The sequence below is a fragment of the Cetorhinus maximus genome, chromosome 5, assembly GCF_964194155.1.
Source record: "Cetorhinus maximus chromosome 5, sCetMax3.hap1.1, whole genome shotgun sequence".
Lineage (NCBI taxonomy): Eukaryota > Metazoa > Chordata > Chondrichthyes > Lamniformes > Cetorhinidae > Cetorhinus > Cetorhinus maximus.
The window spans coordinates 119,971,457-119,997,012 of record NC_135883.1 but is presented as its reverse complement, the minus strand read 5'-3'; positions in this window follow the sequence as shown (position 1 = coordinate 119,997,012).

Here is a 25,556-nt window from a genome sequence, read left to right as displayed (position 1 = left end):
AACCAGCGGAGAGTTTTCCCCCTGATTCCCATTGACTCCAGTTTTGCTAGGACTCCTCGATGCCACACTCTGTTAAATGTTGCCTTGATGTTAAGGGCAGTCACTCTCACCTCATCTTGGGAGTTAAGCTCTCTTGTCCATGTTTGAAGCAAGACTGTAATGAGGTCAGGAGCTGAGTGGCCCTGGCGGAACACAAACTGGGCATCAGTGAGCAGGTTATTGCTAAGCAAGTGCCGCTTGATAGCATTGTTGATGACCCCTTCCATTACTGTACTGATGATCGAGAGTAGACTGATGGGACGGTAATTGGCTGGGTTGGATTTGTCCTGCTTTTTGTGTATAGGGCATATCTGGGCAATTTTCCACATAGCCAGGTAGATGCCAGTGTTGTAGCTGTACTGGAACAGCTTGGCTAGGGGCACGGCAAGTTCTGGAGCAGAAGTCTTCAGTACTATTGCCAGGATATTGTCAGGGCTCATAGCCTTTGCAGTACCCAGTGCCTTCAGCCGTTTCTTGATGTCACATGGAATCGAATTGCCTGAAGACTGGCATCTGTGATGCTGGGGACCTCCGGAGGAGGCCGAGATGGATCATCCACTTGACATTTGTGGCTGAAGATTGTAGCAAATGCTTCAGCCTTATCTTTTGCACTGATGTTCTGGGCTCCTCCATCATTGAGGATGGGGATATTTGCAGAGCCTTCTCCTCCAGTGAGATGTTTAATTGTTCACCATAACTCACGACTGGGTATGACAGGACTGTAGAGCTTAGATCTGATCCGTTGGTTGTGGGATCGCTTAGCTCTGTCTATAATTTACTGCTCATGTTGTTAGTCTTATGTTATAGTTTCACCAGGTTGACACCTCATTTTTAGGTATGCATGGTGCTGCTCCTGGCATGCCCTCCTACCCTCTTCATTGAACCAGGGTTGATCCCCTAGCTTGTTGTTAATGGTAGAATGGGGGATATACCGGGCCATGAGGTTACAGATTGTGTTCGAGTACAATTCTGCTGCTGCTGATGGCCCACAGCTCCTCATGGATGCCCAGTCTTGAGTTGCTAGATCTGTTCAAAATCTATCCCATTTAGCACAGTGGTGGTGCCACACAACACGATGGAGGGTACCCTCAATGTGAAGCCTGGACTTCGTCTCCACAAGGACTGCGTGGTGATCACTCCTACTGATACTGTCATGGACAGATGCATCTGCGTCAGGTAAATTGGTGAGGATGAGGTCAAGTATATTTTTCCCTCTTGTTGGTTCCCTCACCACCTGCCGCAGACCCAGTCTAGCAGCTATGTCCTTTAGGACATAGAAGCGCTGCCACCTCTGCTGGGTATGCCCTGTCCCACCGGCAGGACAGACCCAGGGATGGTGATGATGATGTCTGGAACATTATCTGTAAGGTATGATTCCATGAAGGTGACTATGTCAGGCTGTTGCTTGATTAATCTGTGAGACAGCTGTCCAATTTTGGCTCTATCCCCCAGATGTTAGTAAGGAGTGCTTTGCAGTGTTGACAGGGTTGAGATTGCCGTTGTAATTTCCGGTGCCTAGGTCGATGCCGGGTGGTCCATCTGGTTTCATTCCTTTTTTGCGACTTTTTTACAACTGAGTGCCTTGCTCGGCCATTTCAGTGGGCAGTTAAGAGTCAACCACATTGCTATGGGTGTGGAGTCACGTGTGGCCAGACCAGGTAAGGACAACAGATTTCCTTCCATAATGGACATTAGTGAACCAGATGGGTTTGTACAACAATCAACAATGGTTTCATGGTCACCATTAGATTTTTAATTCCAGATTTTTATTGAATTCAAAACCCGGGTCCCCAGACCATTACCCTGGGTATCTGGATCATTAGTCCAACAACAAAACCACTACGCCATCGCCTCCCCACTGTCGATCAGACACCTCAGAAGTTGACGGTTCAACGTTAATCACAGGTTGATCAGTTAATTGTCGAAATGGAAAAAATTTTCTTCCTGTCCGGGGGGGGGGGGGGGTGGGAAATATGGGAGTGGGTGCTCCCACATTTTGTCTGGGTGGGCCAATTAAGGCCCGCCCAGCGTGACATCTGTTCAGAAGCACTCTGCGCTTCCTATGTGGGCGGTGGGGGGGGGTGGAATTCCCTCAGACACGAGTGCGCTCTGTCGCGCATGCGCACAGAAGAGCGCATTGATCTCCCTGAGGCTAAGTGCTGCCTCAGGGAGATCGGCTCTGAATTAATATTTGTAACGCAAATGATAAAAAAAATTCCCTGACATGTCCCCACTCATGTGACACTATCACGAGTTGGGACATGTCCATAACTTTTATTGAAACCTTTAATAAAAATTTAAATACCCTCATGAAACCTCATCCTGCCCGTGGATGAGGTTTCATGCTTTTTCCGAAGCCCGCCAGGGCTCCCAGCCTGCTCGCCAACCTTAAGGTTGGATGTGTAGGTCTGCTAATGACCAAGTGTAAATGTGTATGCAGACAGCATTTCATTAATAACTTTGACAGCGTTGAACCCGTAGTCAAATGTGGTATTGTACGATAACTTAAGAGAAACCGTGAAAGTTGAGATTCCAGAGTGCCTTCCGATAACATTTTCATACCAGGCTTAAAAGTTTGTACAGCCCTTTCGGCTAGACCATTCGATGAAGGGTGCCAAGGGGCTGTTTTCATATGTCGGATTCTGTGCAGATCCATAAATACCTGAAACTCGGTGCTGGTAAAGGCTGTACCATTTTCAGAAACAACAATTTCAGGTAGGCCATGAATGCTGAAACAAGGACGTAGCTTCTCGATGGTTGTGTTCGACATTGGTGATTTGACTTTATACGCATCCATCCATTTTGAATGTGCATCTACAATTAACTAGAGCATGGTGCCTAAGAATGGACCTACATAATCGACATGTATTCTAACCCAGGGTCGACCAGGCCACTCCCACAGATGCAGGGGAGCTGAAACAGGCAACTTCTGTTGTTGCTGACACTGGAGACAGTGCTTGACCATGCTTTCAATGTCACTGTCAATGCCTGGCCACCAGACATAGCTTCGTGCAAGCATCTTCATCTTTGATATGCCTGGATGCGCACTGTGGAGCTCTGTCAAGAGTGGCTCTCTACCTTGTGATGGTACGACAACTCTTGAACTCCACAACACAATTCCGTCTTGACAGCTTAATTCCGTATTTCTGATATGGAACGGTCTCAATTCTTCAGATACAGGCGAGTTTGGTCATCCTTGCAAAACAAAATCTCTGACTTTTGACAATATTGGATCTCTGTTAGTCCAATTTCTAATTTGTTTCGCACACACAGGCGAAGAATCTAAGAAATTCAGTCATAGCACTAATTCTTGTGGAATGGGAGTATTTACAATACTATCTGGTAACGGGAGGCTAGTGAGTGAATCTGCATTTGCAATGTGTAGACCAGGGTGATACATAAAAGTATACTCGTATGCAGATAACATCAGAGCCCATTACTGATGCTATTGGCAGAATGACCCTTATCCTCGCTGATTAATCCTATTAAGAGTTTATGGTCCTACACAATGGTAAAATGTCATCCATGTAGGTACTGGCGAAGCGTTTCTATACTGATACTGCAATCCTTTCTCTAACTGAGAATAGCCGTTCTCATCTCGGGAAAGGGTCTCAAAACATAGCCAATGGGCTTTTCTGATCCATTTTCCAGTCCGTGATAACACGGTCCCTGCACCGTAAGGAGCGGTATCACGTGTTAATACCAGCTCTTTTGATGAGTTATAATGTACCAATAAACACGATGAATGCAGCAATTTCTTTGCTTTCACAAAGGCTCCTTCCTGTTGTGAACCCCATGACCAATGGTGGTTCTTTTTTAGCAGCGAGTGTAATGGTGTCAAAACAGTTGATAAGCTAGTTAGGAAGCTGCTTTAATAGTTGATCATATCCAGAAAGGACTTGTGTTCTGTTACATTGGATGGTGATGGTGCATCTTTTATTACCTTAACTTTCTCTTCCACAGGATTCAAACCCCTTGCATCCAGCCTGTGACCTAGATAAGTGACTTCTGGTGCTTGACATGTGCAATTTTCCCTTTTTAACCGTATGCAGCTTCCATGAACCTTTTCAGTGCCTCCTCTAGGTAGGCCAAATGTTCAGTCTCGGTTAACCCTGTAATGAGAACATTATCCAAATATACAATCACTCATGGGAGTCCTTGCAGAAAACTCTCCATTGTTCTCTTGGAAAATAACGTATGCTGGCGAGACTCCAAAGGGTAGACAAATGTATTAATAGAGACCTTTATGTGTGTAAATAGTCACTTATGGTTGCGATATGTTATCCAATTCTAATTGTTGATAGGCGTGACGCATACTTAATTTCATATATGACTGGCCTCCTGCCAGCTTAGCATATAAGTCATCTATCTTTGGAATGGGTACTTGTCTAGTTTTGCTCCTTTATTTACAGTCAACTTCTCGTCTCTACACATATATATGGTTTGGTTGGGTTTGACCACTGGGACTATGGTTGTGGCCCATTCAGAGAATTGGACGGGCTGGATGACTCCCAGGCTTTCTAACCTGCACAGTTCTGCATCCGCATTTACTTTAAGCGTATAAGGCATAGGTCTGGCCTTGGAGAAACATGGTGTTGCCTGGGGATTGACATATATCTTGGCATGCATACCTTTCAACTTTCCTAATTCATCCCGAAAAACCATAATTGCATTTCTTCAGAAGTTCTGGAATTCCATCTGATTTTGGGTGAAATATCTTGGACCAGTCAAGTTTTGTCTTCTGTTGTTAATCTCGAACCAGAAGACTAGGTTCCTCCCTTTTTACAATTATCACAGGCAGTTGGGCTGTCTATTGCTTCTGACAGTGAGTGCCCTTGACTTGAATAGATTCTCCTGTGTAAGTTCTGAACTTAGCGGTTGTCCATTCCAAGTTTATTGGATGTCTTCCTACATTAAGGTATCTGAAGATGTGCTCTCCAACCATAGTGGCTGAGGCACCAATTTCTATTTCCATATGCAGTGGTTTCTCAGTTACTTGTACTGCCTTCGTAATAGGCTCAGTTTTCACAGCAGTTACATTATCCAGGGAGTACACATCAGTGTCAGCAGCTTCGGCCTTTGCTGTACCTGTTAACTTGATCATATTTGTTTGCTGTCTTGCAGGATGCCTCATCTTTGTTTGGCATTGCTTAACCATGTGTCCCTTCTTATGACAATAATGATGTCCTACCTCTCTGAATTTATATACATGGATACTTCTGCTCCGTGGTCACCGCCACATCTATAGCAATTTTGTCTTGAAGTCATTGATGAAGTATTTCTGTTTGGCTTCTTAATGTTTCTTACAGTGGACATTGAATCGTGCTTCAGTTCAGCAGGTCTGGTCTTCGCTCCATGCTCGGTGACAGATTCCCGTCCCACATGAAGTACAGCGCCATTATCCAAGTGTTGCAAAGTCTGCGAGTCTTTCACAGCGCTCTCCATGGTGAGGGAGATTTCTAGGGCATGCTTAAAGTTGATATCAATTTCAGCAAGCAAGCAACACTGTATGGCACCGTCCTTGACTCCACATAGCAGCATATCGTTTAATGATTCCCCAAAGTTACAGTATTCCGTTACCTGCTTGAGGTTCACCACATAGGTTGTGATGGACTCTCCCAGGGCACAAGCTCTTAAATTAAGTTTAAAGTGTTGCATTATCACAGACGGCTTTGGCTGGAAGTGTGTTTTCACCAAGGTCCACTAACTCACTATATGACTTGGAATAGGGCGCGCTTGGGGCAGTCAGGTTGCGAATCAAGTTATATGTTTTACTGCCTCATGCACTTAAGAAGATCACTTTCCGCTTTTCTTCGGTGGTTATTTCATTTGCTACAAAGTAAAATCCGAGGTGCTCAACATACTGGCTCCAGTCTTCAAAATTAGCATCATATCGGTCGATTCTTCCAAACAGCAGCACGACTGGTCAGTAGTTTTTAAAATTTGATTCACTCACTGTAACAGGGTGATGTGCACAGTCAAAGTTGATTTTACCCTTGTCGCCAAATGTGACGGCTGAATGGGGCAGACTGGTTTCGTAAAGAAACAGTAAAACTTTATTACGGAGACACCTAGGAGTGTTGCACCTAGAACTGATCCCCTGTCCGAAAGACTCCACCACCCTACCCCTCCCCCGGATTGCCCGCGCTAAGAGCTCACTGGCCAAGCCCCTGCAGTACATCACATGACCCACGATTGACAGGAGGGAGTGATTATACATGCAGTTACCACACTCAGCATAGATAATCAAACATACAGCTGAGCTGGTTTCTGTAACTCTCCATTTTTCGACATACAGAACTTATGGAAGGGCTCAATAATAGGCACAATGGACCCTATTTATTGCTGTAGGAAAATGGAGGAATGTGAATAAGCTCTCAGTAAAGGCAAATATAAAGCTATTTTTGACATTTTGCCAAAGGATAGTAAAAATAGCAGAGCTGACTGTATGGACTCTGTGTATTCTGGGATGAGTACTGAATCTGTCGCTTAATAGAACTCAGTAACTACAATCCTGTAAATAAAGAAATAAAAAACTTGCATTTATTTGGTGCCTTTCACTACTTCAGGACAACACAAAGTGCTTTACAGTGAAGAGGTATTCCTGAAGTGTAGTCATTGATGTTTGTAGTAACTTATACAAATCAATATTTTACTGCTATCATTAACATATGTTAAACCCTTACTTGAAAGCTTGTTTGGAATAAAATGCACCTTTCTTTTCAAGGTTGCTGACCAGAAATCTCCACGAGGTACAAGGCAGAAGGTCAGTTTGGCATAATGCATGTTCTGTGTTAATTGCTGATTGTTGGAAACAAGATCGGCAAACTTCAGCTGGTTCAGATTTCACATTGAAAGCTGGGTGAGGGTGGCTGTGTGATGGAAGGTGTGGTCACCTCCACAATTGTGATGCCGAGCAGTCTGATACTCCACAGCTCTTTCCCAATCCTGGTCCTGTCATTGCCACTGAATAGAAAGAAGATGCCACTTTTTCAGGCAAAATAGGAAGTTAAGCCACCCTGATTCATCTCATACTGGACACTTATTAAGCAATAGCCAGTTGAAGCCTCGGAGAAGGCACAGAACTCAGCCTCACCAATCCAGGATGCTGTTGGCGCAACATCAACAGGGAGATGGGAGGGAAAATGTGAATCAAACTTACGAGAAGAAGAAATGATTCCCAAAGTAATCGTTGGTAGCAATGGGAATGAATATTGATATGTTGGCAGTGAAGATAGGCGGGATTCCTATTGGGTAGCAGGAGATTATAAAATTTACCCGAGGTACCGATCAGGTTCAGACTCACTGATCTGAAGGGCAGCCTTGTAACGTCTAATGACATTTCTCCTTTTCTGGCGGTCAGCTAGAAGCCCCTGAAATATGACAATGGGAGATGTGATAACATCACAGTAAATTTTTAAGCTTGCTAAGGATGGCAGCTTCCGACAGATGCCAGTGATGTCACTGGAGATACACATTCTGGGCCCAAAAATCAACAATGGGACATATCTCAATGCAAGTGCCAAGAAATGCTTACCTGAAAACTCTTCTGCTGATTTTTGCAGACTGCAAGCGGTCAGTGGGACTTTTCTGATATCTCTGCTAATGGCGGGAATTCATTTAAAGCCCTTTGATAGGAAATATATAAAGGTGGCTCCGTTCAGGTGTAGCTTGGGGTGGGAGGAGCTGTTGGGCTCCCCTTTAAATTCAATGAGACTTTGGCTTTGCACAGTCCAACGCTTGTGCGCCCCCAGGTAACCTTCATTTCCAGACCTGGTATGACCAGATCATTGACTTGATCGTTCATCCAGTTCCACCGGGAGCTGGGGAAATGCGAATTCCAATGTTAATTGTCGACTTGATCTGAAACCACTGCCTGGTTATTATATTGGAAATGGTGATGGGATTCAGCTTAGTTATTAATGTGGCTCCCTGTTGCATTCCCACGTCCGTGGGAATTTCCCTGGAGTGGGCTGGGAACTGGGTCGGCTGCCCACTCCAGAGAGGCAGATAGTCAATTAGTGCAATTAAGGACGCACATAGAGGCCATTTTGTATGGTGTTGGTATTTTACCAGTGTCGAAGCAATTCTCCATCTTGTGTGGAGGCCTACAGCTCAGTAATGGTGATCTCCCAGCAGGCTAGGGGCCCATTGGAGCCAGAGGCCCTGATAATGAGTTTGCGAGGATGAAAGGCCACAACCGCATCCATTAATCATTCTGTGGAAGGGTTTGTCCTCCGTCCTAATGGCCCTATCAGCTTTGCACTCACCTGCCTGCCATGGCAGTGCCCACCCCTCCCTGTGGGGCTGCTGGCCTGATATCACTTTACGCCCTCTTATTGAGCCTGCAGCTTCGGGAGCCCCACCATCTTTAATAGGACAGTGAGCATGGATGCCGCCAATTAGGGGGCTGCCTCCCGGAATGTTGCGCCAGCGGCACATTGATGACAGGGGCAGGTTCGGGTCTCCCAAATGGGCCCAACGTCAGGGCCCTGACACCTGCTGGAAAGCCCAGCCAAATGTCTGCCAATGGTGTTCCATAATATATTACTACATTACTACACATGGCTCAAGCTATGAGAAGCCAGACTTCCCTTTCTTTTCAATAGTCTATTGAAATGCAGTTTTGTTCATAATCATGTAATTTTAGTCATTCCTTTGTGTTTGAACATGCAGTTTAACCTTCAACTGGATTGCAATCTTAACCTTGTCTCCATATGACAGCCCCTTCCTTTGGTACACACGGCATAAAATATCATAATTGCAAAGAGGTCTATTTTGCCATAAAGTATGATCCATTACTTCACATTCCTTTCATGTACAGTTACATATTGCTGTAAGTCGCAGGATATTAAACTGCAGGTAGTGAAATTACTGCCTGCTGTTAATTTAACATGGAATGTGATATAACCACGTGCTATTTATATATATTATAAGAAGTTTAGGATCATAGTCATTCATTAGTCACACATTAATTTCCATTTTTTCAGGCCTAAAGCCCAAACCATGCAACTCATAAATGAGAGAGCTTGCAGGAGACCACTTCCTTCAACAACCGAAGAAGAAGAAAGTGAAACGTAATGATAGCTTTATCATTGTGATATATCTCCCAAAATATTCTGAGTGATGAAAGAAAGCTCATCACCTGAGTCCAGTCCACTAATTAAACTTTGCCATAGAGACTTTTTTATTCCTTCATGGGTTGTGGGTGTTACTGGCAATGTCCATCCCTAATTACCCTTGAGAAAGTAGTGGTGAGCCACCTTCTTGAATCGCTGGAGACCATGTGGTGTAGGTACACCCACAGTGCTGTTAGAGGGGGGAGTTCCTGGATTTTGATCCAGTGACAGTGAAGGAAGGGCGATATAGTTCCAAGCGTCTTGGTGTGTGTCTTGGAGGGGAAATTGCAAGTGGTGGTGTTCCCATGCATCCACTGCCCATGTTCTTCTAGGTGGTAGAAGTCATGGATTTGGAAGGTGCTGTAGAAGGAGCTTGGTGAATTGCTGCAATGCATCTTGTATATGGTACACACTGCTGTCACCTTGCGATGGTGGTAGAGGGAGTGAATGTTAATGTGGTAGATGGAGATCTGGCTGATGGACAGGCTCTGGGAGTCAGGAGGAGTGTTACTCACTGCAGAATTCCCAGCCTGTGACTTGCTCTTGCAACCACATTATTTATATAGTTGTTCTGTTCAGTTTTTGGCCTGAAAGGTGTCCAGGTCTTGCTTCAAATGGACGCGGGCTGGTTCAGTATCTGAGGAATTGCAAATGGTACTGAACATCTGCAAACATCCGCACTTCTGACCTGATGATAGGGAGAAGGTCATTGATGAAGTTGCTGAAGATGTTTGGGCCTAGGGCATTACCTTGAGGAATTCCTGCAGTGATGTCCTGGGGCTGAGAGGATTGGCCTCCAACAACCACAACCATCTTCCTGTGTGCCAGGTATGACTCCAACTAATGGAAATCTTTATCCCCTGATTTCCATTGACTCCAGTTTTGCTAGGCTTCCTTGATGCCACACAATCAAATGCTGCTTTGATGTCAAGGACAGTCACGATCTCCTCACCTCTTGATCTCAGCCATTTTGTCTGTTATTCTAATGATTTGCCTTCCCTCTGTTACCTTTCCAAAAGTCTTTCAAGATGTCCAACCATGATAAGTACAACCATTTCCAAGAACATTGAACAGATTTGGACTTGAGACAGACTGGCCTAATTCATCCCAGCCTTGCATCTGCTTACATTTAGTCTTTAATGACATATACTCATGTCGATGCAGGGACAAGTCAATTGTTATAGAGAAAAGAACTGCTGGCCAGAAATTCTGCTCTCACTTGGGGTGGAGACACTGAAATTCAGGAATGAAACCCCTTTGAGGGAAAGCAGGCCAAACTCCACCTGAGCAGAGACTGGTGCTCTTCCTGCACAACATCCCAGCAGCAGTCGGAGGGCATGTCTGGAATTTTGTTATCCTACCCTTGAAACCATGCTGGTTGTGCCTCTAATAAGCCTAACGGCAACTACATCTGTTGGGAGGCGAATTTGGGCTCCATGCTGCTGGGAAACTGGTACTTCATTTTTACAAACACATGTGCTTGTGTTCTGACTGTTTTTGTTACATTTCAACAGCCATTACACCTCACAAGCACTTCATAGGGTATAAAGTGCCTTGGGACACCCTGATATCAGGAAAGGGGTCGTATAAATGCAAGTTCTTTATTTTTGTTTTTGTTAAATGCTGCCTGACTCTCTTTTATCCCATTCTGTGCTCCTCCATGATTACGGTCAACAAGGATAAGCCCACAGCAATGTTTTCCTGCCTCACGGAGGCTGGGGTGGATGGGCGTGAAAATCTGCCAGTGGTCCAACCCTGACGGAAGCAAGGAGAATCATATTCAGGCCTGTGTAGGCTGAATGACAAAATAAATTGGTGGAGAAAGTGTTACTCAGCTGCAGAAATTGCTGGGCAAGAAATGGGCTGCCTCGCTTCCTACATGACAACAATGAGCACACTTCAAAATGTACTTCGTTGGCTGTGAGGTGCTTTGAGGTGCCCTGAAATTGTGAAAGGCACTTTAGATATGCAAAGCATTTCTTCCTTTCTAATGAATCTCTCTAGACTTTTCAGGCTCAGAAATCCTCATTTTTGATAGCAGGAACCCAGGCCTGCATGCTGGCTCTCACGAGACAGTGTTAAATGTAAATGAGATTATTGTATTCAGTGAGTGGATCGCGGGATGGGCCATAACATCCAAGCGAACTTGAGGGGCGCGATTTTATAATCAAAAGCTACCCAATTGTTGCCCAATTTTCTGACCACAAAAATTATTTACCCCAATCATGCATCAAAAATTGATTGAAAACTACGGCCCAGATTTTCACTCCCAGGTAAAGTGTGCAAAGATATGGGCCTGAATTTTCAGCTCGGCGGGCGGACACGATCAGCGGGCCTGGGGGCGCTCAGGAAACGGACCGTCAACCGCGATCGGCCCCCGGCCATGATTTCACACTGGCTGGCCAAATTGCACACTGAAAAGCTCAGTGCTGCCGGGTTGAGGGAGGGAGGATGGCAAGTGATGACACTTCCTTGGGCAAGTGCTGAGAGAAAGCTAGCTGAAGGCGGAGAGCTGCCTCAGGGAGCTGCAGATCTGAAAAGCATGAGGTAAAGTTTTGAAAATCAGGAAAAAAATGGCCAAGCATCACAATCAGTCACCTGATCATGTAGATGATAAACATGCCGTCCATAGATTTTTTTTTAAAGAATTTAATAACAGAAACCTCATCCCGCCCTTGGATGAGGTTTCATGAAAACTGCAAAGTCCACCTGGCCGATTCGCCCGCCCGCCAACCGCAAGTTTGGATGGACCATGAAAAATCGGAGACAGTTGCACCATTAATGGGCTTAATTGCCCTCTTAATTGTCGGTGGGTGCGCTTCCGAATTTTGCACGTGCCTGCCATCTTCTTGCGCGATTTTACACCCGATCGGGTCGGGCGGGCGAGCACCCACGGGATGTAAAATTCTGCCCATGAGAATTTCCAGCTCTGCAAACCCAACCTTTAAAAATGGCTGCCCAGACATTGGATTTTCAGCCCTGGGGTGTGGGTTGCATTCGAAGTCAGGGCAGGTGACCCAGGAAGAACTTAGGAAGATGCTGAGGCAGACTGGGCGGAAGGCCTGCCTCAGGGCTCTGGCACTGCGTCAATAAAGATTGAAACATGAACCATCCCCCCAACCCTCATCCCTTACCCCCCACACACTCCCATGCCTCATTCGTGCCGCCTATTGTGCCGGAGTTGAGTGCCTCAGGAAGTTAAGTGGAGGAAGGGCAAGGGGTGTTTGGTTGCCTTTGCCTAAACTTCTTCAGCCTACATGAATTGATTCTTATTCTGCTACAGAAGAAGAAGCTTGTTAATTGGTGAGTACCTGGCAAGTGATTAAGGTTTATTCTATTCCTGAGGCTCAAAATAGTATATTTTGAGCAAGAGGTGAGCGGGAGAGGATAAAAGGCGTGGACCAAGAGACCTGCCTGCAGTGAGACCAGTGGCTGAGTGACGTCAAGAACTACAACGTGACACGTGTGCAGGGAAAGCAGCTGATTGATGAGTAGGATTGGTGGGTATTTCTAGTCTTTAAAGTAAAAGTAAGGTCTTTAGTTTGTGTTTAGACTTCTAGTCTTTTTTTTCATTCTTTTTCTTAAAAATAGCTCGTTAAGTGTAAGATCGAGACTGATGCAAAAAAAATTAAGTACAATAAAGTGTATCCTTCAAGTGTAAAGAGCAGGGATACTAGAGTAATTAATTAATAAATTAAATTAAATACGATAGTGATGGCAGGATGGGTGATGTGTTGCTGCTGCAGTATGTGGGAGCTGCTGGACACCAAGGTGATCCAGAGCAAACACATCTGTAGTAAATGTTTGCAGCTAGAGGAACTTTGGATCCGAGTTGAGGAGCTGGAGACATTACGCTGCACCAGCGAGGGGAAAAGTTACCTGGACACTTTGCTCCAGGAGGTGGTCACACCCCTCAGATTAGGTCATTCAAATTTGGTCTGTGATCAAGGACAGGAGGGTGTGACTGCAGGTGAAGCAGGTGTGGGGACTCAGGGGGTAGCATTCGAGGAGCCTCGGTCCATGCAACTGTCCAACAGTTGCGAGGTTCTTGCAAGCTGTGTGGACGAGAGTGGGGACTGCAGGGAGGATGAGTGAACTGACCATGGCACCGTAGCACAGGGAGCCACTCAAGTGGGGGGAGGAAATAGGAAGATAGTAGTGGTAGGGGACAGTATATTTAGGGAGATAGATACTGTTCTCTGCAGCCATGGGCATGAGTCCCGAAGGCTGTGTTGCCTGCCCTGTGTGCCATGGTTAAAGACTTCTCCTCGGGGTTTTACCAACCAGCTACTGCACTTAGTGCAAGTCTGATACAATTCTATCCAAAGTGTGAGGTGATGCATTTTGGTAGGAAGAACATGGAGGGACAATATAACATAAGGGATACAATTCTTAAGGGGGTGCAGGAACAGAGGGACTTGTGTATATGTGCATAGATCATTGAAGGTGCCAGGACAGGTGGAGAGAGCAGTTAATAAAGCTTATAGTATCCTGGACTTTAACAATAGGAGCATAGAGTACAAGAGCAAGGGGATTATGCTGAACTTATATAAGACACTAGTTAGACCTCAGCTGGAGTGTTGTGTACAGTTCTGGGCACCACGCTATAGGAAGGATATAAACACATTGGAGAGAGTTCAGAAGAATGGTCCCAGGGATGAGAAACTTCAGTTATGAAGATAAATTGGAGAGGTTGGGACTGTTCTCCTCGGAGAGGAGAAGGTTAAAAGGAGATTTGATTGACGTGTTCAAAATCATGAGGGGACTGGATAGAGTAGATAGGGAGAAACTGTTACTTCTTGTAAAAGGATTGAGAATGAGAGGGCACAGATTTTAAGTGTTTTGCAAAAGAAGCAAATGTGATGTGAGAAAAAACTTTTTCACTCAGTGAGTGGCTCAAGTCTGGAATACATTGCCTGAAAGTGTGGTGGAGGCAGGTTCAATCAAGGCATTCAAGAGGGTAATAGATGATTATTTGAATAGAAACAATGTGCATGAGTATGGGGAAAAGGCAGGAGAATGGCACAGTCATAATGTTCATTCGGAGAGCCGGTGCAGAAACAATGGGCTAAATGGCCTCCTTCTGTGTCGTAACAATTCAGTGATTCTGGCCTTAATTCCACTTTCCTGCCCATTTCCCATAATCCTTGACTCCCTCATAGATCAAAAATCTGTCTAACTCAGCCTTGAATATATTCAATAATACAGCCCCCACTGCTCTCTGGCGAAGAGAATTTCTAAGACTGATTCCAAAGGCTAATGACCCCCTAAGAGTAGAAATTCCTCCTTTTCTCAGTCTTAAATGGAAGGCCCCTTGTTTTTGAACTGTGTCCCCTAGTTCTAGATTTCCCACAAAGGGGAACACCTCTCATCATCTACAAGCCTCCTCAGAATCTTATATGTTTCAAGAAGATCACTTCTCATTCTTCTAAACTCCAATGACTACAGGCCCAACATGCTCAGCCTTTCCTTTTGAGACCAACTCTTTCATAAAGAATCAGCCTAGTGAACTTTGTCTGAACTGCCTCCTCTGCAAGTGTATCCCCCCCTTAAATCAAGATACTAAAATTGTACACAGTACTCTGGGTGTGGCCTCACCAACACCCTGTACAGCTGTAGCAAGACTTCCCTACTTTATAATCCATCCCACTTGCAATAAAGGCCAACACTCAATTTGCCTTCCTAATTACTTGCTGTACCTGGATGCTAACTTTTTGTCATTCACTTAATTGCAAGGACACCCATATTCTTCTGGTCTGCAGCATTCTGTAGCCTCCCTCTATTTGAATAATATTTTGCCTTTCTATTCGCCCTAGAAAAGTGGACAACCTTACGTTTTCCCACATACTATATATATATATCCCTTTGTAGACTCTTTGTATCCTCCTCACATCTTGCTTTCCTACCTATCTTTGTATCATCAGCAAATTTGGCTTCAATACAGTCAGTCCCTTCATCCAATTCATTAATATAGATCATCAACAGTAGAGACCCCAGCAATGATCCCTGTGGCACTCCACCAATTACAGTTTTCCAACCTAAAAATGACCCATTTTTCTTGACTCCCTGATTCCTGTTAGTTAGCCAATCATCTATCCACACTAATATATCACCACCAACCCCATGAGCTCTTATCTTGTGTAGTAACCTTTCATGTGACACCTTATCAAGTGCTTTTTGGAAATCCAAATACACTAATTTACCAGCTTATCCACCCAGCTTGTTACATCCTCAAAGAACAACAATAAATTTCTCAAACACGATTTCCCTTTCACAAAACCATATTGCCTCTGCCTAATATTATTATGAGTTTCTAAATGTCCTGCGAATGGATTCTAACATTTTCTCAATGATGTATGTTAAACTAACTAGCCTATAGTTTCCTGCTTTCTATCACCCTCTTCTTGAATAGTTGTGTTGCATTTGCGGTTTTCCATCAGCGGGGATGTTTCAGAATTGAGAGAATTTTGGAAGGTTGCAACCAATGGATCCACCATCTCTGCAGTCACTTCCACTAAGACCGTAGGATGCAGGCCATCCGGCCAAGGGGAATTGTTGGCAGGAGTGACAATGGGTAAAATAAAGGGGAGACGGCAGAGCTAGTAGATGATGGTAGGAATAAAAAGGCTGGGAAGATGGACCTGGGTGGGAGGATTTTGTCCCATTCTCTTTTCCACACCCGATTAACTCCTGTCAATAGCAGGCAGGTTGTTTGAAAAAGGATAAACCCAGTAACTACAGATCAGTTAGTTTGATCTCGGTGGTGAGGAAACTTTTGAAAATAGTAATCTGGGACAAAATTAGTCATCACTTGGATAACAGTGGATTAACTAAAGATAGCCAGATTGATTAATTTAGGCGAATCATGTTTAAATGACTTGATTGAGTTTGTCTCTGAGCTAATAGAGAGGGTTGTTGGGCGTAATGCAGTTGATGTGGGCCTGAGTCTTGGCTCCCGAGATGGGAGCGTAGAATCGGGTAAATTCCCAACTCTAGAAATCTAACTCAGGGTAAAATACCCCAGATGGTCTGATTGTCATCCCGGGAGGTGGGGTGGGTGTAAACAGGAGTCAGTCAGGCTGACCCCAGTAACAGTGCAGAGGCAGCATAGGGGCTATGGGCTGTATGAAAGACTGACCTTGGTGCTCTGGCTGTTTGTCCTGGCTGTAAATAAGGCAAGAAAACAAAAAGAAGCCTTCCAGCCTTCACCCCCCTCATGACCCCTCACACCCCCTCACTCCTCACACACTCCCAAGGTAGCATCCATGCCAACCTATGCCACTTAAGCCCCTATCCACACCCCCCATGTCCCCTCATACTCCCTATGCTGACCTATGTCCCTCTACCCAACCCCCCTGGTCCTTTAGAGCCCCTGTGCTAACTTAGTGCCAACTTTTGCCAACCCATGCTCCCCACGCACCACACTTTGCCTTCACACCCTCCATGCTAACTCACCCAGTATCCAGCTTCGGCAGACTTTAGGACCCATGCTGAGATGAAGCAAAATGAAGTTCTAAGTGTGTATTAATGACTTCACTATTTAAAAAAAAAACACTCTCATTGATAAAAACCTATTCAATACAGTTAAATACCTTCAGTTGCTTAATCCCTTATAAAGGCAAACATTTGTATGCATAGCCCCACATCAAAGACTTAACCACTTGGAGCTGTCAATCAAACAGTGAACTGACAGGCACCCCACTGTGATAATGATAGGTTGTGGAATCAGTCATGCAACACAAATCCTATAATGTTAATCCTTAGGATTATGTCAACAGACAGAGTGAAATAGCAAGCACTGATTTATTTTTTAAAAAACTACAGACTTCTTTAAATTTTAAGGACAGGAGATTTAAATGTCTTGTCAGTTTAATAGTTCCAATGAGTTTTGTTATGATTCCGAATGAGACCCCAAATTTATGTTATGACCTGACTAGGGACCAGTGACTTTTGTTTAAAGTAGACAAAGTTTGAGATCTCAGGCATTTGCCAAGAGAATAAAGCCATAAGATTCCATGGTGTTTGAACAAGCAAAATAAATTTTACTATACAAAGTCAGAAAAGTAAACCATTTACAATATCTATCTTATACTCCAACATTAAGAATTAACATGATGTAAATATGAAATAACAGGCAAACTGTGGTCGAACAGACCACACTGCACAATACATGCCAAATGTGACGAAGATCGATCTCATGGATTTCTTAGCAATCCACCCAGATGTCAGTGTTCACCGTTAGTTAAACAATCTCATTCCCTTATGATGGGTTGCAAGTCTTCACTCTTCCCTTTCGAAGATCTAGCCTCAGAATTCCCTCCAAACGTTGCTCTGACTCAGACTGCCTCAATGACTGCTCACCTCCCAGGGTTTCAATCGTGTCTCCAAAGGCTATATTCCCAAGTCTGCACTCCAGCACTGAGTCACGGACACAACTCCAGCTCTTCAACCACACCAAGCAGAACACCACAGCTCTAAAGGGTTATCTTTGCACCAACGGCCCACAGCAAGGAGTCACTGAGCTTCCACTCTCCTTTCAGCTCTCCTGAGCCCTCACTACTTGGAGCCTGGTAACCCAGCTCCTCAGAGCTAATATTAGCAGAACTTTAGCTGCATGGAGCTTCTTCTCTTGATCTTGGCTCTCTGACTGACTAAGGCTGATTGCCCTTTGATCCTTGAACTGATCTGGGTGATCTATAAAACCACTCCAAGAGTGGTTTTACTAGGTAGGATAAAATGTAACAAGTATGGGAACATCCTGTGCCTTGAATGTTACAATCTCTGCAGGTGCTATCTTACAAAGCTCACAGGGACAAAAAAAGTGATTTGATGGCAGTTTATTGACTTTTTACTCACATTTACCTCTAATTTTAACAATCCCAAAAGGCTATTGACCTGTCCCAAAGGCACTTGACCTCTTCCAAAGCAGTCCCTAGACCTGTCCAAAAGGATACCTTATCTCTCCAAAAGGATATCCTACCTCTCCAAAACCTCTGGTAAGTTTAGACCTCTTGAAAAGTGTAAAGACCACAAGTTGTGTTTTGGACATCTCACTAATGAAAATTGGATCCGACGCCTTTGTTAATGACCTAGACTTGGATGTGCAGGGCACAATTTCAAGATTTTCAGATGACACAAAACTTGGGAGTCTTGTGAACTGTGAGAACAATAGTGATTTGACTTCAAGAGGACATGGGCAGGCTGGCGGAATGGGTGGACATGTGGCAGATGACATTTAATGCAGAAGTGTTAAATTATACATTTTAGTTAGAAGAATGAGGAGTTAAAATATAAAACAAAGGACGCAGTTAAAGGGAGTGAAGGAGCAGAGGGACCTGGGTATATATGTGTACAAATTGTTGAAGGGGGCCGGGAAGGTTGAGAAAGTGATTAACAAGGCATACGGGATCCTGGGATTTTAAAATAATGCATAGAGTACAAAAGCAAGGAATTCATGGTAAACCTTTATAAAACACTGGTTCGCCCTCAACTGGAATTTTGTGGTAGTCCATCTCAGTCTCCTACTGAGGTCCCCAGCATCACAGATGCCAGTCTTCAGCCAATTCACTTCATTCCATGTGATATCAAGAAATGGCTGGAGGCACTGGATACAGCAAAGCTTATGGACCCTGACAACATCCTGACTGTACTAAAGACTTGTGCTGCAGAACTACCTGCATAGCCAAGCTCTTTCAGTACAATTACAACACTGGTATTTACTCGACAATATCTCCTATCCACAAAAAGCAGGACAAATTCAATATGGCCAATTACCATGCCATCAGTCTCCTATCAATTATCGGAAAAGTGATAGAAGGCGTTGTAAAAAGTGCTATCAAGTGACAATTAAGCAGCAATAACCTCTCACCAATGTCCATCTGCTTCTTACCTTGCTAGGACCTTAGCCCAAACCTGGAAAAAAAGCTGAACTCCAGAGGTGAGGTAAGAGTAAACACTTTTGAAATTAAGGCAACATTTGACCAAATGTGGAATCAAGGAGCAAAACAGAAGTCCATGGGAATCAAGAGGAAAATTGCCCACTGGTTGGAGTCATACTAGCATACAGGAAGTGGTTCTTGGAGGCCAATTATCTCAGTCCTAGGACATCACTGCAGGAGTTCCTCAGGATAGTGTCCTAGGCACAAACATCTTCAGCTGTTTCATCAATGATCTTCCCTCCATTATAAGGTCAGAAGTGGAGATGTTCACTGATGATTGCACAGTGCTTAGAGCCATACACAGCAAGACCTGAACAACATTCAGGCTTGGGCTTATTAGTGGCAAGTAAAATCCATGCCACACAAGTGCCAGGCAATGATCATCTCCAACAAGAGAGAATCTCCCCTTGACATTCAATAGCATTACCAGCACTGAAAACCCCCAATATCAATATCCTGGGGTTTATCATCAACCAGAAGCCTGCCGTCAGAGGCTGAGAATTCTGGGGTGAGTAATTCACCTACTCTCTCCCCAAAGCCTGTCCACCATCTATCAGGCAAAAGTCAGGAGTGTGAGGAATACTCTCCAGTGCTCGAATGAATGCAGCTCCAACAACACTCAAGAAGCTGAACACAATCCAAGACAAATCAGCCTGCTTGATCAGCACCCCATCCACCACCTTAAACATTCACTCCCTTCACCTCACAGTGTACCTTATACCAAATGTACTGCAGTAACTCTCCAAGCTTCCTTCAACAGCACCTTCCAAACCCGTGACCCCTAGTACCCAGGATGACAAGGGCAGCAGACACATGGGAACACCATGCACGTTCCCCTCCAAGGCACACACCACCCTGACTTGGAACGATATCGTCACCCCTTCACTGTCACTTGTCATTATTCTGGAACTCCCTCTTTAATAGTATTGTGAATGTTCCTGCAACACATGATCAGCATAATAAATAGGGAAAGTAAAGCGTTACAAACAACTGTGGCAGAAAAACGTTTTTTTTAGATGGAGCCAGGAATTTACATTTTCTCCATTGTTATGATCTCGATAGAGACCAGTAACATTTTTTTTGAATCCGCAAACCCAGGTATTTATTAACACGATGAAGCCACAGGGTTCACGGTTTAACTCAAAATAATTTTACAAAACAAAAATTGAAGAACGTGAATACTAATAACTGCACTCTATCTTAAATAACCAGCTAGATTAAAGATATTAAAAGTACAATGAACACAGTTACTTATTCTCCAAACCAAACTGCTTAACTCAAATTTCCTTCTACACCCATTTGACTTACACTCCCAAATCTGAAGTCAAATACTTATCAGAACTTGAAAGATTAAAGACTTGGTCTGAGCACTGATTCAAAGATTTGTATAAGGGTTGAGATTTCTTGGCCCTTCCACTTATTTCCAGCACAGATTTCCCTTAAAATCTCCTCCAATTGTCCCATGGCTGTAGACTTGCAGTTTAATACAAACATCGCTAATATGTTAGGCATAGCCACCCCAGGTCAGAACTCTCCTGGCTCTAATATTCTTTAACCCTGGAGTTTTGTCTCTAGAACTCCCCCTATCTTTCAGCTTGCTATCCTAGAAGTCCAACTCACTGTTAGTGGAGTCCTTCAGTTAACCAGAGTTTTAAACCCTTTTAGCCAGCACCCAGAAGCTCAACCAAAATTTTGCTGGAAAGAAATTTTCCCCATTCTGTAGCTAGATTATCGTAAACTAAATCTTAAAACCAAAAACCCTGCTTGAGACCAGAGCCACGCCCACAATCTACTAACCCCTATAATTAACTTCTTACTTGTCATGATTTAGCTGATTGTGGTTGTGGACTCTAGCATTAGATATTATATGGTACTCTGTACAATATACGGGGTCACCTGACCTGGGGGTTGAAGGTCAGATGGCACGTGTTGGAGCCTGTCTTGATAGATTTCAGATACTGCAGATATGTGTTCATGTTAGGAAAATGTTTTATCAATAATGTTAGTTCAGCTACAATGTTGACGACCTGTGTTCATCATTAAAAAAAGAAACAAGACCTGGGCCAGAATATTACATTCAGCTTGCGGGCGCGTGCCTGAAATGCCCGAGCATAATATGATGCGCAACGATGTCAGGCGTGCGTCCCGACATCATCGCACACTCGCACGATATTTTGTTCAGCAGGCACGCGCCGGAGTCGGCTGAGCACCCGCCAATAGTACTGGGGTAGAAGGGAGCTGTTCCAGTGGGATGGGCTTCACTTGAACCATACTGGGACCCATGTCCTGGCGAATTGAATAACTAGGGCTGTAGAGAGGGCTTTAAACTAAACAGATGGAGGGAGGGTTCTGGAGAGGGGATAAGTAGGCTTATAAGGCAAAAGGATATGGCAGCATTGCAGGGCAGCTACAGAGAGTAACAGGAAGACACAGAGTGTGCAAACATAAAAAAACAGCAGCAAATAGAGTCGAGGGGGAAAAAATGGTAAAAAGGCAAAATTAATGGCTCTTTACTTAAATGCACATAGTATTCAGAACAAAATAAATGAACTAATGGCACAAATAGAGTTTAATAGGTATTGGCTTATAGTCATTACGGAGATATGTTTACAAGGAGATCAAAGCTGGGAACTAAATATTCAGGGGTATGTGACTTTTCAAAAGGACAGGCGGGAAGGAAAGGGTGGTAGGGTAGCTTTGTTATTATGAGATGGAATAAGTACGATAGCAAGAAAGGATCTAGAAGATATAGAATCCATATGGATGGAGGTAAGAAATAACAAGGGGAAGTAGACACAGTTGGGAGTAGTCTATAGGCCCCTAACAGTAGCTATGCTGTAGGACAAAGAATAAATCAGGAGATAATGAGGGCATGTAAAAAAGGCAGTATATTAATCATGGGTGACTTTAATCGTCATGTAGATTGGGAAACTCAAATTGGCAGAGGTAGCCACGAGCAAGAATTCATAGAGTGTATTCAGGACTGTTTCCTAAAACAATATGTTGTGAATCCAACCACGGATCAGGCTATTTTGGATCTGGTAATGTGTAATGAGGCAGGTTTAATAAATGATCCCAGAGTAAAAGATCCCCTAGGAAACAGGAACCATAACATGGTAGAATTTAGCATTCAGTTTGACAGTGAGAAACTTAATTCAGAAACAACTGTGCTAAACTTAAATAAGGGTAATTACAAAGGAATGAGGGCAGATTTGGCTGGAGTGGACTGGGAAAGGAGTTTAGCAGAAAAGACTGTTCATGAACAATGTCAGACGTTTAAGAAAATAACTCATGACTGGCAACAAAGATATATCCCAGTGAGGAAGAAGGATTGTAGGAAAGGAATGGACCAACGATTCTTAACCAAGGAAGTTAAGGATAGTATCAAAGTGAAAGAAAAAAAACATACAACGTGGCAAAGATCAGTGGTAAGTCAAAGGATTGGAAAAATTTAAAAAGCCAACAGAAGATGAACAAAAAAAAAGAGGGAGATAATAAACTTTGAGGGTAAACTAGCAAATAATATAAAAACAGACAGTAAGAGGAAGAAAGAGGCCAAAGTCAATATAGGCCCCTTAGAGAATGAGGCTGGGGAAACAATAATGGGGATCCAGGAAATGGCAGTGGAGCTGAATAAATACTTTGCGTCAGTCTTCACAGTAGTAGACTGGATGCACTGGTAGTAATCTTCCAAGAATCCTTAGATTCTGGAAAAGTCCCAGAGGACTGTAAAACTGCCAATGTTGCACCCTTATTCAAAAAGGGAGGGAGACAAAAAACAGGTAACAATAGGCCAGTTAGCTTAACATCCGTCATTGGGGAAATGTTAGAGTCTATTATCAAGCAGGGCATTTAGAAATGCATAATATGATTAAACAGAGTAAGCATGGTTTCATGAAGTGAAAATCATGCCTGACAAATTTATTAGAATTCTTTGAGGAGGTAACAAGCAGGATAGATAAAAGGCATTCGATAAGGTACCACACATAAAGCTACTTAATAAGGTAAGAGCCCGTGGTGTTGGGGGTAGTATATTAGCATGGATAGAGGATTGACTAACTGATAGAAAACAGAGGGTTGGGATACAGGGAGCATTTTCAGGATGGCAACCTGTGACTAGTGGAGTGCCACAGGGGTCAGTACGGGGGGCTACAATTATTTACAATATGTATTAATTACTTGAATGATGGAAATGAATGTACTATCGCCAAATTTGTAGATGACACAAAAATAGGTGGGAAGGCAAGTGGTTAGGATGACACAAGGAGTCTACAGAGGGATATAGACAGGTTAAGTGGGTGGGCAAAAACATGGCAGATAGAATATAATGTGGGAAAATGTGAGGTTATGTACTTGGGCAGGAAGAATAGGGGAGCTGAATATTATTTAAATGGAGAAAGACTGCAGAGAGCTGCAGCACAGAGGGATTTGGGACCCACGTGCATGAATCACAAAAAGCTAACATAAAAGTTCAGCTGGTAATAGGGAAGGCAAATGGAATGTTGGTCATTATTTCAAAGGGAATGGAGTATAAAATAGGGAAGTCTTGTTAAAACTATACAAGGCACCAGTTAGACCACACCTAGAATACAGTGAACAGTTTTGGTCCCCTTGTCTAAGGGAAGATATGCTGGCATTGGAGGCAGTCCAGAGAAGGTTCACTAGGTTGATCCCGGTGATGGAAGGATATTCTTATGAGGAGAGGTTGAGTAGGCTGGGCCTGTACTCGTTGGAGTTTAGAAGAATGAGAGTCAATCTTATTGAAACATATAAGATTCTTAGGGGGCTTGACAGGGTAGATGCTGAGAGGTTGTTTCCCCTTTTGGGAGAGTCTAGGACCAGAGGGCATAATCTCAGAGTCAGGGGGCGCCCATTCAAAACAGAGATGAGGAGGAATTTTTTCTCTCAGCGGATAGTCAATCTGTGGAATTCTTTACCGCAGAGGGCTGTAGAGGCTGGGTCATTAAGTATATTCAAGGCTGAGATAGATAGTATTTTAATCAGTAAGAGAATCAAGGGGTATGGGGAAAAGGCAGGAAAGTGGAGTTGAGTTGATGATTATCAAATCAGCCATGATCTCATTGAATGGCAGAGCAGACTCGGTGGGCCAAATGGCCTACTTCTGCTCCTACGTCTTATGGTCTTATGGTCCTATGACCAGGATGATTCTGGGTCGAAGGCTCATGATGAGCCTCTGGAGTCATCCATTAGGATCAGATGCAGGATGTACAGTGGGATGTGTGGGAGGATCTGGCGGAGATCCACGAGGGTCTGCGTGCCATGGTCTCTGTTGTGGAGGACTCCATGTGGAACATGAGCATTGCGGTGACGCTCATGGCCGAGTGCACTGCCTCCTCCATTGAGAAAGTGGCAACTCTCATGGAGAGGCTGCTCCAGGAACAGAATCAGGGGTTCCTGGGGTTGCGCTTGGACCTGCGAGCCCTCACATGGGCAATAACCTCAAGTGGTCAATGCCAGCATGGGAGATGGCTGAGGCACCCAGTATTCCAGCTAGGTGCCCGTCCATCAATGGTGAGCAGGGAGGTCCAGAGCGACCTCACGTTGGCCACAAGCTGCTTGTTGTCTCTGGGGGCTCCTCTCAGAGCTCTCTGGATGACAGCAGCAGCTCCTCCACCCCTCTGCCAATGACCGCGACATCTGATGAGGCTGCGATGACTGGGGAGATGCCAGCTGTGGCACTGGCAGCTCCCTCCGAGCATAGGGTCCACTGGCCAGAGGACAACTGCCAAGGTCATCAAGGCCAACAAAACAGCAGAGTCAGCAGGCACTCCAATGCCGGTGTCATTGAATGGGAAGATACCAAGGTATAGCACTCGGAAACGTAAGTTAAAGGCACCATTGAATATCAAGGGGCAATGGTTAGATTCTCTCTTGTTGGAGATGGTCATTGCCTGACACTTGTGTGGTGTGAATGTTACTTGCCACTTGTAAGCCCAAGCATGAACATTGTCCAGGTCTTGCTGCATTTGGACATGGACTGCTTCAGTATCTGAGGAGTCATGAATGGTGCTGAACATTTTGCAACCATCAGCAAACATTCCCACTTCTGACCCTATAATGGAAGGAAGGTCATTGATGAAGCAGCTGAAGATGGTTGGGCTGAGGACACTACCCTGAGGAACTCCTGCAGAGCTGAGATGACTGACCTCCAACAACCACAACCATCTTCCTTTGCACTAGGTATGACTCCAACCAGTGGAGAGTTTTCCCCCTGATTCTCATTGACCCCAGTTTTGCTAGGGCTCCTTGATGCCACACTCAGTCAAATGCTGCCTTGATGTCATGGGCAGTCACACTCACCTCACCTCGGGAGTTAAACTCTTTTGTCCATGTTTGAACCAAGGCTGTAATGAGATAGGGAGCTGAGTGGCCCTGGTGGAACACAAACTGGATGTAAGTGAGCAGGTTATTGTTAAGCAAGTGCCGCTTGATAGCACTG